Raw genomic sequence first — 13,457 nt, forward strand, 5'->3', positions numbered from 1 at the left:
AGTACGGCCTGCAGGTTTTATCGGGTTTAATCATTGGTTGCCTCCTTCTGCTATGAAAGAGTAAAGGGGTGAATCCCTTAGAAAATAAATAAAATGCAGCTTGCTAAGTTTAACAATGCTGGCAATGAATGGGGGCCCAGGCTCACATTTTACAGGTTATTTATTGCATGTCCTTCCACTTTATACAGGGCCTATGTGATGTGGACAGCTGAAGTTCACCTTAGGCTGTGACTCAACTGAAATCCTCTTGCACGTCATTGAGACTGGTCCACAGACCTAAGTTACTCTTGAAAATGACACTTGTGCATCTTAATGCCAGGGAAATATCACCTAATTACCTTTAAAAATCGAAGCTGTGGTGCTTTCTTCTGCTTTTTTGTACCCAGCCCCCCATCCTGTTATTGGATGCAGTAGAAGCTAATGAAGTCCCCTCTGTAAATTATGAAGCTACCTAAAAGTTGGTATTAGGCTCACAAATAGCAGCAGGAGTAGGTAACACTTACTGATGACTCCTCCTTTCTGCCAGAGGGGAAAATGTGTTTATTACAGGCTGGGAAGGCAGCTGAACCCCTCCAGGAGGTGTTGTCACTCAGCACTGCTCACCAAACTTGGCTCTCCTGCCTCTCCTGAGCCATTCCTGCGGTTACCTACGCAGGCTTCCTCACTGTGTGCTTGCTTTGATGCTAAAGAGACAGTGATAATTGCAGCATTGTGAAATACTTGGAAGATTGGCTTGGCTGAAGGACATAAATCCAGGAGGGGAAATGCTGGGAGGATGAATGATTTCACAGACTAAAGGCTTCACATGTTGATAGCAATAAAACTTCCTAACTCCAAGCATTGCAACCTCAAATGAAAGGACGACCTGGCAGTCTTTAATGAGTGGTACATTGAAACCTTGTTTTCCTTTGCTTTGCAGTTGGTGGAGAAGACAGAGACAGGCACTAACCCTCTTCCACATGAGTCAAAACAAGAGCTTGCATGGCAGCTAATCCTGTGAGATCATGGAAGGGTGCAGGAGCAGCTCTGGGTTATTATTTCATCAAGCTGGCAGATGCCTAGAAGATCACACGATACAATTATCTCAGCCTCCAGGTAAGAAGCAGACACTTCGACTCTGCTGTTGACTGCATAGCAGTAATACTCACTGGAGACAGACTGATTTCTTCTTCTGTTTCCCCTAAAAACTGTGGTGTGAGTGCTGCATCCTGATGAACCTTCCAGACTCATCACTTGACACTGAGTTACTGGTGTCAATTGAAAACAGCAGGCAGAGAAGAATATTTAGAGAACAAAATATACTTTTCTTAACTTGCCAGCTGTTTCCCAAAGAAGAGCAACGTGGTCATGGTTCTGGCCATGATTCATCTTCTGTTCACCTGCAAGCCTCAAGTAAGGGTTGGGATTTGTAACTTTTACAAATTTTGTAACTTACTTGAATTCCAGATGAGAGACACAGCAAGCACCAAAAAATCACAGAGGAGGTTTGAAATTATCAGGTTAAAAATAATACTGACTGCATCACATGTTTTTTCCACAGCCATTCGTGGTGATTTTGTTGACTTCTGGGCAATGTGTAGAGAAATTCAAACCAAGTACATCTTAAAATTCTTTCTGCGATGTTTTCCAAAGCCCTTATAAGATGAAGAAATTCAGTTTAGGTAATTCAGGGGTCTGTGTTACCAGTTTTTATTACAGTTGTCCCTTGTGACTTTTTCAATTACAGGATTGCTGCTGTTACTCCAATGTTATATTTACCAACAGTGTAAGATGCTCCTTAGACACTGCACTAAATAATATAATGGTAGCCAGCAAACACCTTTCCTCATAGGTTAGTAGTTTTGAACAAACAAATTAACTAAAGAAGTAAAAAATCAGCACATTGAAAGGTACAATCAAGGCAACAGTCCCAAACAGCACTTACTCTCCCTTACTGTAGTGCAAACAAGCAATTCACAGGTCTTCTGAGAAGATACAGGGTACAGATAATCATGTGCTTTGTGAGATAATTCATGTTATGGTAGGAAAATCATAGCATTATGCTGAAAGTGGTGGTGGGAACTCCTTCTAGTTCTGTGCTTTTGGTGGTGTGCCTGGTTAGAAAGCTGTGGGTAGCAGAAAGAGAGATTTCTATTAGATTCCATTCATGTTGAGAAAAAATTTGGATGCTATTTTTTGATTGGTATCTTTGACTATTAGTCCAAGTATTTATACAGACCAGACCATGATTTTTCCTTCCCTGTGGAAATACTGATTCATCCATGTTGGAAAAGCAATGTTCATGCTCTTGCAAGATATTTAGGAGCAGGAAAGAGTTGTTGGTTTTCCTGTGAAGAGAGCGTAGGATTTTGGGCTTAAACCTGGAGCTGCAGGGAAATGGTCCTCAGAAGTTAAAGATGCTAAAAGAAGAGATACAATAAAAATTTGGGCTTGCAATACCTCACTTTTCTGCTGTGCACGTCATTCACTCTGGAGAGCAGAGCTCAAAACCAGTGTGGCTGTACAGTGCTGTGAATATTAAAGCCTCCACTGCCAGCCCTACCCAATGTGGTTTGCTTTGGATTGAGTCACTAAGGAAAATACAGTGGCTCCCTGACTGCCAGAGGAAGCGCCTGCCTCCCTGGACCATGCTGGCTCTGCAGAACAGAAAACCCATCAGGCTGGAGTGCAGGAGTCAAGGGTGAGAGTATTTCCATGAAATAAGTAAGAGTTTTGAAACCATGCAGAACAGGAGAGAAAGCAGAGAAGAACCCAAGGGAGAAAGAAATGGCAAAATCGAGGTTTCTGCGGAGTATAATTCTTTTGTTTCATCAAAAATCTGACTGTTGCATAATCTTCCTTACAGAAGTTCAAGCTACCTGAATGTTAACTGTATTGATTTGAATGTGCTTGTAAATGAATCATGAGGATGTCAACAGGCTGGTGTCTGACTCTCATGGGGGACTTCACAAGCCAGGAATGACCTCAGCAAGCCCAAAGCAAAGGATTTGATCAGAGGCTTATGCCAGAGGGCATATGCTAAAGTAAGTTGGTTGCAAGACTGTGCAATGCATGTTTCTTTTGGCTTTCTCTGTGGAACTTTCTGGAGAGACATGTTGCAGCCCTTGGCCCAAGGGTGGTAATACTGAAGTTATCTGAGTAAGCTGGCTGCAAGCCAGAGCAAGAGGGAAGGGAAAGAACCCTGCAGCAATGTAAAACCTTGTCCTGGTTACTTTTCTTCCTAGTAGCTGGTAGAATGCTTGTTTTGGATTTAGGATGAGAATTAGGATAACTCACTGGTGTTTTAGTTGTTGGTTAAGCAAGTGCTTACACTAGGTCAGGGGCTCTTCAGCTTCTTGTGCTGCCCTGGCAGTGAGAAGGCTGGGAGAGACAAGAAGCTGGGAGGAGACACAGCCAGGAAGGTGACCCAAACAGGCCAAAAGGATATCCCATACTATATGATGTTATGCTCAGTATGCAACAGGAAGAGCTAGTACAAGAAAGACAAATGCTGGTGCAGATACTAATGTAGTTTCAGAGGTTCCAACCTAGGAACTCAAGCGAAATGTGGAAGGAATTCTTTCCTTTTCTGCCTTGGTGCAAAAAAAGGCTTCAGGGGAGCTATACAAGAAACATTTTTCTGAGGGAGGTTTGTTAAAGAGATTGCACTGCCTGGGGCCAGCTGAAAGTCTACTTTAGGCCATGGAAGACCAAAGTGGAACTGAGCTCAGAGACAGAGGGAAGGCTCGTTGTGGGCTTTTCAGTTTGTCCTGAAAGGCAATACGTTTGGGTTGGAGATAGGAACATAGCGTCTGACTTTCTCAAAAGAGAGTGAGCAGAAAAGAAATAAGATAGTTGCTGTGGGTGAAGAGGCACGGCACCAAAGAGGGTTTCAGAAGGGCAGTGGGACTATACTAATAGATGCTGCTTCCTTTTCCACAACATTCCTTTATTTTGCAGTCATAGAAGGAGAACTCTGTATTCTAGATGAGTGGAGTCGAAGCTTGAAATGAGCACAGTCATTTTTGTAGCATCTGTTGGGTTCTGTTTTGAGGATTTCTACAACATGTAAATGTAAATTTGACATGGGCTTGGGAGAGCAGCAATCCTAGATATTAATGCCTGTGCCATATTTGGTAACATTTAGTCATTCTAATGAAGCATGCTGCCTTCGTCTTCTGTCCAAATCTGGGGAGCAGCATAGTGAATTTGTTGTAAGGGATGTTTGGAAATCAGTCTTTAACAGGGACCTAAGATTTCCAGATAATACATTGCGGCAGGATCAAACTCTGTGAGGACTGCCAACATGAGCGAGACATCCACTGAGGTTACCAAGCCAAAGTTCAGCCTCGTGTGAATACTGTTGCAGCAGATGCAGGGGCATTTACTCAAAGGCTGTGATTTACCATGGCATATGCAAAGTCCTCATTGTGCTTTATTCAGTAAACTTGAAAATATCTCAAGGGAGGGAAGGAAATTCCAGTTTTCCCTTTGCAGCTCAAGGAAATTACCATAGCTTGCCCTAAAGAAACCTGGAGCAAAGGCTTGGCTGCACTGAAATCAGTGGCAAAACTCACATGATTTTGTGAGCTGGTGCTTCACATCTGTTGTTTTTCTTCATGGCAGTTAACCTCTCTGACCTTCTCTGTCACACCTCAAATGTTGCTCATGACTGCACTTCTGTTGCCTCCAAACTGGAAAGTGCTGTTCATGGCCCGGCCTTATTTTATACTTACTTTTTTTGCCTCCTGCTATTTTTGTTTCCCCTCGAGAGGAATTCAAGTTGCACATTATGCTTCTCTCCGGTTGCATATATGTATTCTCTAGATGTCAATAACCAGCTGTAGATGGTGGTTCTAGGTGGGATGTGAAACTCCAAGAAGATGGTCCACCTCCTCTTGGAGCTGCGGTCTGATCTGAGAGGAGCCTTGATACAACCCTGGAAGTATTTGCTCAAGTAGCACACCTCAGAAGAGCTTTCTGGCAGTTTTTGTCAGAAGTGATCTAGAACCACGTTTAGATCTAATCCTTGGTTCCCAGTTCTGTGGTGTCTGTGAGATTAGATGGACTGCAACAGTTTACCCTAAAAGTCTGTTAATCTAAACCTTACCTAAACCAAATGCATTATTTCAAAAAGGCTTGTCATTTTATATCAAATCACTGGTGCTGGCTCTTCCTTTGCACTCAACTGTCTCATCTTGTTATGTATGTGTAAGTACGTCTAAGAGGTCGCCTACTAAGAACTGACATAACTTGGTTTTGCATTTGAACTACAAGGTTACATGCTTTGTTGTTTCCATAGGCTGTATTCCCAATCCTGGCACTTGGGAGGATTCTTTTATTGCAGTACTTCTTGAAACTACAAACTTTCTGTGTGTCTAATCATTGTCCTTTTCAGGGTGCATGTCCCACAGCTGCCTGGCAGTGCTGCCCTTTGCTGTACAGCAGCCCCCTCTCTGCTTTCACCAGCAGGTAAGACTGTGTGTGTCTTACACTGATCTTTCCTCGCTTCCCTGCTCTGTCCTGCCAGGGCTTTCTCATGTGCCCAAATTGTCCAGTTCTCCCCTATGCCATTAGGCTTTTCAGGATGTCACCTTCTAAAGCATGCCACGAGACAAACAGAGCTAAGTTAAGGGAGGGAGCAGTGGCAGACTGGAATATTAATGCCTACCATCGTGTGATCTGCACAACTGCAGATGTGGATGAGGCTGCCAGCAAGGTACTAGCCATTCTTTATTGTATTAGTTTGGAACCTTAAACCCATTCCAACTCCAATTAGGAGGTTTCTGCCCATAAATGTCTCCAGCTTTCCCTACACCGTCAGGACTGCATTCAGCAGTGATGAAAGTTACAGAGTGCCCAAGAACATTGGCTTAAGCATGAGAAGATTGTCTCTGTGGGCCCTTCTGCAGTGGTAGCGCTGAGTCTCCACTACTTAAGGTACCCAGGACCTTCGTGGAGAACCTTTTGGTTTTAAAGCACTAAGAACTTAATGCATATGGATAATAGGTCTCAAAAGGACATGCTGAATGTATTAGAATAAATGCTTTGCTGTTAGTAAAGTTTTCAGAGAAGACCTTTCTCTGGACTTCCTCTTGTATCCTACAACTAAACTGTTCCGTTTATGTTTGCAACAAAAGTGTGAGTGAATGTTCAGGTACCAAAATGCCTTTTCATTGGCTTCTGTTAACCTTCCATGTCTCGTGTTCTAGGATTCTTCTCTTTCCTACACTGCAAGCTCTGATACTCCCTTGAATTACTACCAAGCTCACCAAGGCTAGGTTTGCAGCTCATGGGGTTTGCAGTTCTGCAGCTTGCACACTCCCGAAATGCAGTAAGCCTACAACCCGCAGTATAAAGAGATCTTTCTTATCTTTTTTCTTTGTTCTGATTTCCAGCTGTATACACCAGTAAGTCCAGTGTACGTATTGTCCAGTATTTCCTAATCCAAAATAGTTTAATCTTATAACTGCAAACGGTCTTTACATGGTGATATAGTGGCAGTGTCCTCTACCATTAGACTCAGACTTTCATAAGAACTGGCCTGAAAATAAGCTATTTTTGGCTTAAGTGTCCAGAACTGAAATCTAAGTCTGCCACTGCTGCAAGACCCAGAGCACCAACTGTATTTGGTAGAAGCAAGTTCAAGCTGAAACTGTAAAAGGTTGCTCTTAAAGACTCCAAACTTTCCACATTATTTTATTTTTACGCTGTTTTAAGTTGCATGCTATGTGATGGCTGGCTAGAAATTATCTGAGTTGTGAGTATGACTTTGTCAAAAAGCATCAATTCATCTTTTCCCAGACAAGAAAGAAGTGGCATAGCAGCTATCAAAAAAACTCCCAAACCTGTCCTTGCAGGGTGTCCTTAAAAGAACCCTTTTCAAATGACTGGTTATGTATACATGCGAAGAATTTCCTTTTCCTCCCCTCCCCACAGAAGCATTCATTATATTTCAGCATGCCCAAGCTGGTTCTCTATTTGACTTCTGGTGTACCCAAATACCTCTGTTGTGCCCAGTAATGAAGATTCAACTTGAGAATAGTTTTATTGATGTACATGCACTAAATCCCGTCATCCAAAGTGGGATGTTAGTGCAATTCCAGGGACACATGGTGTTTCCCAGGATTTGCATCCATGAAGTAAAGGCTAAGCCTGACTTTGAAGATGTTCCAGGCTGTTTACTGGTGTCAGCAGCTATCAGTGAGGGTGAGGGTGGAGTTGCCTCCTTGCTGCTGAAGGCAGAAGTCAGCCACTCATCTCGGCTGAACACACACTAACCCATGAAGTTTCAACCCTTCAGTTAGTTTTATTGAAGAAAGAAGGAATGGGCAAAGTTGAATCACTCTTTCTTTAAGGAGCTGCTTACAGAGCAGAGTTGTGCTGTGCCTGGGAATGCTGTGTCTGACTCCAATGAACAGGAGCAGCTTCTGATAAGGTGTTCTGCCAAATGAGCTCTTAAAATGCTTGTGCTCTAATGGAGTGCCACCTGAAAATGGACTTCATTTTCTGCAAGCATGAATAAAATAATGAAAGTAAACCAATAGGGTAGTAACATGCTCTTAAATGTCCTAGATTTCTAATGGAGAAGATAAAAGAGTCAGTGTATATGCATGTGTAGAGAGACCCTAATTTCCTCTTTTGGGGGTTGTGGGTTGTTCCTTTTATTATTCCTGGTGGAGAGAAGAGAAGCTGGTATTGCTTTCTATTACTTTTTATGTTCTTTTCCATAAAATATTTTGGATATGAAATTGAGGAGAAAAATCTTTTGATGGATTTCAAAACAACCAACCAATTACAGAAACTTGTTTTTCTGCTCCTTTTTGTAACACATGTCAAAATGAAAACAAAGCAAATGGAGGTGGGAAGAGTTTCAATGAAAAATAATTTTTAAACATTTTTATTTGGGTGTACAAAGAGAGGGGAAGGCTACTTCTATGTGAGGAAAATACCACTTTTATCCTCCTTTTATCCACCTATCAGTTTTGGAAGGGAGAGATCTTTGTAGTGTTTACCACACAGGAGGGAGTTACTGCCCAGACCTGAGCACAACTGAGAAAATAATTTTGACCTGATACATAGAAGTAGTGTCTAGACAGAGAGCATTTGAAGTGCTTAAGGGGAATCTCAGAGTAGGAACCAGTTATGACAAACTGAGCTTTTGAAGTGACAAATAGGAGCAAACGTGTATAAACTTTAGATCAGATAAAGTAAATCTGAGATTTGCTGCTGACTAAAATGAAACTAGAATACAAGACCACCAAATTAGAGTGTTGTCTGTCTCTGCTCCTCTCTTCTTCAGGAACCAGAGCAACTGCTTGTGGGGCCATGCTCTGCAACCAGAAAAGTGAAACCAGCTTTTGGGTTTGGTTGTGTTTTTTTCTACAAACCCAAGGCTTTCTCCTTTAACCTGGTCCAGTCTGCAGTCTGTATCGGTCTCACAAGGATTTTCATAAGGATGACCTAGAGGTTGATGAATGGCGGTGGATGGGCAAGGAAGGACCATAATATACTCAAGTGGGCTCTGCTCTGAAGGAAGCTGTATTTGTGGGGTCCTGAATATGCCATTTTCTGGGGCATTTTGCCTTAGCAAAGCTAAATGCGTACGTCATGGTGGTGTGGGTTGAAAGAAACCACCAAAAGAAATGTTGCCTGCATCTGCAGGAATTGAACTGAAGAGTGATTTCTAACTATTCATGCTTCTGAAATGTTAGAAGTGGAAATCTGTTATTGGGATGAGAATTTGGATTATGGAAGAGAATTAATAAAGCCCTATAACCAAACTGGTTATTTGCACACCCACAAAATGTCCTGAGATTTAGAAGATCACATCTGAATTCTTGATCAGGTATTTGGGCTTGATCTCTGCTAACCCAGTGAAGAGCTTATGTCCCTGGCAGAAACTGAGGAAAGTTGCGGAAATACTGGAGTTTCTTAGACTAGAGAAAATAATTTCATAAGCAATGCTAATTAGAAGAGAATTGTTAAAATTTTCAGAAGACATTTCTGTTGGTGGGGAGAACTGGAGGTGGATCTCTGATCCTAGTTCAGTATTCTATTCTGAATTAACCTTTTAGAGCGTCTGTCCATGTTATACTGAACTACTTTGCAACCAGGAACACTTGTCACTGCTAAAATACATTGCCACATATGCTTTCCATGTATCTTCCATCATATTTGATCATTCCTTAAATGAAGGGGTTTACAAGTATATAGTGTGATTATAGTGGTACATGCGTAATTGTTAACTATTATTTATCTACTTCAATTTTCTTCTGTCTGAATCAATAACATAACAACACTTATGAACACTTATGTGACTGTAACCACAATCAGTTACTGTGGAAGTGAGTCAGACATCATCTTTCACTCCAGCATTTATAACTAAGTTAAGAAGGACAAATAAACTGACTAGACTCAATACTTAGGGTAAAGAAAAGCTCTCCTATTCCCATAATCTGAAAATACCATTCCTGATTGTGTTTGCAGGAAGGAAGCAGTGGAAGTCCAAGGTGACACCAAGAGGGCTTTGCGGCACCAGAGCACTTGCAGCCTCGCTGCTTTCCTTTCCTTTTCTCATGTTTCCTAAACTGCAAAATACTGATGATCCTTTTGCTGTGTTTTAGCTCTCAGTTTTGCCTTCTGAACAATTTAGGCCCCAATTAGAAAGGTGTTCTCTTTAGGCAGGATTTAAAAAACACATGAGCAAAAATACAGTGATGTCAGAAAGATGAGGAAAGAGCATGCATAAAGCAGGGATTTTGTGTATATTTAAATAGGCACACCAATCAAAACTTTCAGGGGAATGACTCCATCATGTGTCACAGGACAGGGAATGACCATAAATATGGCAGAAGAGACGATGATGTTACAGGCGTTAGCATTTTTGGTACGTTTAATTCTCTTTGGGTACAACAAGGACATTTGCGGTTTAATCCTTGATAAAAATGATGGTAAATTATGGTGCATGAGAATTACCCAAGGAGAACATCTTTGAGAAAAAAATCTGAAATTGAAATGTTTGTAATATCTTGCTGAGATTTACTCAAGGCACAATCAAACATAACAACAACGTTGCGAAAGAGTATGTGAATTACATGCCAAGCGCAATGTACTGTTTTAACAGGTGCTCTTTAACAGGGTTGTAGCTATAGTCCTGTACCAGAAGTGATGAGATACAAGAAGGAATGACCTGAGAGACTTCTAAACAGGCTTTTCCAAAACTGTATTACTTCTGGGCAGGTCTTGATAACAATCCATGGCAGATGACCTGATCCAACCAGAATAACAGGCTTATGGGCATGGTGCAAAACATAATTTACAAGCAAGGTATGAATGTTTAACAAAGTATATATGATAATACTAAATAGCAGTAGTTTTAAAATCTGCTTCTTTAAGAATCAAATGGTAAATACAGCTCATGTCTGACCTGTGTCACTGTTCTTTAGTGTATCACTATGCATGCCTACACAGCATGACACATGATGCTGCATAGGCATGACAATATGTTGCAATGAGGTACTGTTCATTGCAGTTTTCTTTTCAGGTATAGGGAAGGTGCAATTGTTTCTAAATGCAGCCAAGAGCTGCTATTACATCATGCTTCAGGATGATATGCAAGGAGTTGCAAGCAAATACACCATAGGTTTTCTTCTGCTTCCTACCAGAGAGAAACCATGGCTTTCCCTTTTGACTTCCTTTGTCTTCAATGTGTGCAATACATCTTTTTGCAGACCAACAAAACTGAACAATGGGATTTTCCTTTTAAAGTGTTATTCTTTATTTGTCTTTCTGTCCCTGATTGTTAGTAGGAACCCCAAAAATTCACACTGGAAACATTATAAGAAAGGGAAGAATTAAATCTTCTAAAAGTTTATATTTTTACATTTACTAGAATGTATATACAATGTAAAAATACTGTATTTAATCTTTGTTTTACATAGTCATTTGTGATCATTGTCCTTCTTCATCATTATCAATACTTGGTCTGTTTCTGGAACATTTTCCTTGTCTAGAGGATATGTTGGAGGCACACAGCACCCTCCTGAAAAGAGCGTAGTCCATACATATAATAAAATTCTTCATTAGTCCCATTTATAACTTTGGTTATAGTGAATTATATTATATTTGCCCTGAAGGAAAACATTTAATTATCCCTTGTGTTTTGCAAGGAAAAGCTTAATAAACTTCCTGTAATCACAGGCTGCTAAATATTATCTAGAAGTAAAATTTGGTCTTCTTGAACAAAAGTTTATTTTCTCCTTATTGAAAATTCCTTTATTGTTGACTTAACTGAAGACTTGTATGCTGCTTTTTGTGGGGGTGAGGCAGAGGAAAAGAGGAATTTTGCACCCAGGGTTTTTACCTTTGAAATGGGGGAGTTGTGCATCATTGCACTCCAGCTTTAAAATAAGACCTACACCAGCACAAGACCAGGTTCAAGCCCTTGGCGTGAAATCCTAAGGGCGAAATCTTATGGGAGACCCTTGTCAACTTCAGCAAAGCTGGAATTTTACCACAGTGCTTTACAATCTCCTTCATGGTCATGACCATTACAGCTTAAAGTCTGGAGAAAGCATGTGGTTTTTATTTTAATGATATTTTGAATGATGGAGTATAATTATATTCCCTATGCTCCAAATTCAATTTTTCCTACTTTGCAAAAGTGCTAAGACTTCAAAGCAGATAAGATTCATGGACAGAGCTTTTTACCACAGAACTGCTAAAGAAAATGACACTTTTTGAAAGGCTGGTTTCTGAAAAGGCATTATATGATTTTAATATTTTATTCTACATGTTGTTGTTAAAGCTCTAATCCTCCTAGAAATTCCCCAAAGCACTTTTCTTTGCAGGGTGGAGGGGTTTCATTCTGGAATGCTTTTTAAAATACAGATGTATATGGAGGAGTATTTAAACCTGCATTACCCAAGCAGGAATGGGAGTTAATTTGAAAACAAGGGTGTAGCATTTCAAAGCATGGAATGAGGTAAGTTTTCAGCACAGAGCTTCCTCTTTGCCCTTTAAATTGCCATATAGACAGTCTTTCCAGATGAAAAAACTGTAACACACCCAGAATTTCTAGTTAAAAACTCTTCTTCATGTGGAACGTGATCCTGCACATCTTTCTCAAGTTGGTCATCACCAGCCTAGGCTGTTATGAAGAATTTAGCCAGACCCATGGTTTTCAATGTTAAAAGAGCTAATGCAGCAGTATGAGCTGCAAGTGGTTTCTGACTCCTCTCATTCCTGTGAGAAGGCAGTACCCTGTCTGGCCTTTTGCTGGGACATACAGTAAGCACTCTGGACATTTCATGCATATTCCCATACAGCTGAGAGGACTTGGAAGTCCTTGTGCTGATGGTGGAGAGCAGCCTTCCCTGCTCAGGTCCGACAGGCCCCTTTGGCCAACCTATGGGGCAGGTAAATTTAGGACCTGAGAGGGTTCCACCTGTGCCAGCAAAGAGCATTATGCACTAACTGCTTCCTTTTGATATTTTTTCATTCTTCTTAAGCAATACCTCGCTCAACTGGGGTTTTTCTTGTACAGTCGTTTATGCTGAGGTTCAGCAATATGTGCATTTCTCTGTCCCCATGGTGCAGATCAAGAAGAATTTCTTTCTTGGGGAGTTGTTCAGACTTGGGCCAGTGTAAACAGGATAAGAATCTCCCTGGATGACAGGATTGGATTTAGTCTGGTTTTATGTTTGTAAAGCAGGGGAGCAGGGATTTTCTTGGAAGAAACAGGCAAAAATCCTATTTCAAAAGCTTCAATTGCAGTTAAGCTTTAGTAATACACTCCCTTCTTTGCTTTGCTATGAATACCTGCCAGAAGAAAGGAAAGGATTTCTTTCTTCTGAATCCCAAATGCATTAATCTCTGAAGTGACTGGTCAGGACAAAGTTTAAGTGTCAGATAATGGTATCTTGAGATTTTAGTATAATGGCTCAATATTACATGTTGCTAATGGAGGAGGGGTGTGTTTGGTTTGGTTTTATACAATGCGTCTGAAAAATCGTGCTTCCTAAAACTTTGCAGTTCTACAGTGATAAGAGGTAGATTTTTATTTTTTTTGTACTTGTTTTTGTAGCTATCTTGCAGATTTTATTGCTTTGTAGCTTTGGGGTTTTTTATAAAACCATTTAAGTTAGAAAGGACCTCAGGTTTCCAGTCCAACCTCTTGCCCAAAGCAGGATTAGCAATGAGATCAGACCAGGTTGCTTAGAGCTATGTCCAGTCAGGTCCTGAAATCCTCTAAGGACCAAGGTTGTGCAACCTCTCTTGGCAACCTGAGCCACTGCCTGACTGTCCCAATGGGGAGTTACCCTCCCCTTCTATCCCTGTTTCAGTTTGTGGCCATTGTCCCTCTGCTGTGCACCTCCCTCCTTATCTCTTCTCAAAGGTGCTGAACGTCAGCTGTCAGGTCCCTGAAGCTGTCCCTTCCAGAGGCTGAACAAGCCATGATACCTCAGTGTCTCCTC

General features: G+C 41.1%; 1 long non-coding RNA gene across 1 annotated transcript; it reads left to right on the top strand.

Annotated features, from left to right (window-relative positions):
• The first annotated feature begins 955 nt into the window (after positions 1-955).
• LOC130593870 (uncharacterized) lies at positions 956-8,500 on the top strand. The gene is made up of 3 exons (XR_008970906.1): positions 956-1,095; positions 2,846-3,023; positions 8,282-8,500. It is a non-coding gene; the product is annotated as an uncharacterized LOC130593870 (long non-coding RNA).
• The last annotated feature ends 4,957 nt before the right edge of the window (positions 8,501-13,457 follow it).

Source organism: Pezoporus wallicus, unplaced genomic scaffold (assembly GCF_028554395.1).
Source record: "Pezoporus wallicus isolate ANWC-B61680 ecotype Strahan unplaced genomic scaffold, APGP_CSIRO_Pwel_v1 contig_818, whole genome shotgun sequence".
Taxonomy (NCBI): Eukaryota; Metazoa; Chordata; class Aves; order Psittaciformes; family Psittacidae; genus Pezoporus; species Pezoporus wallicus.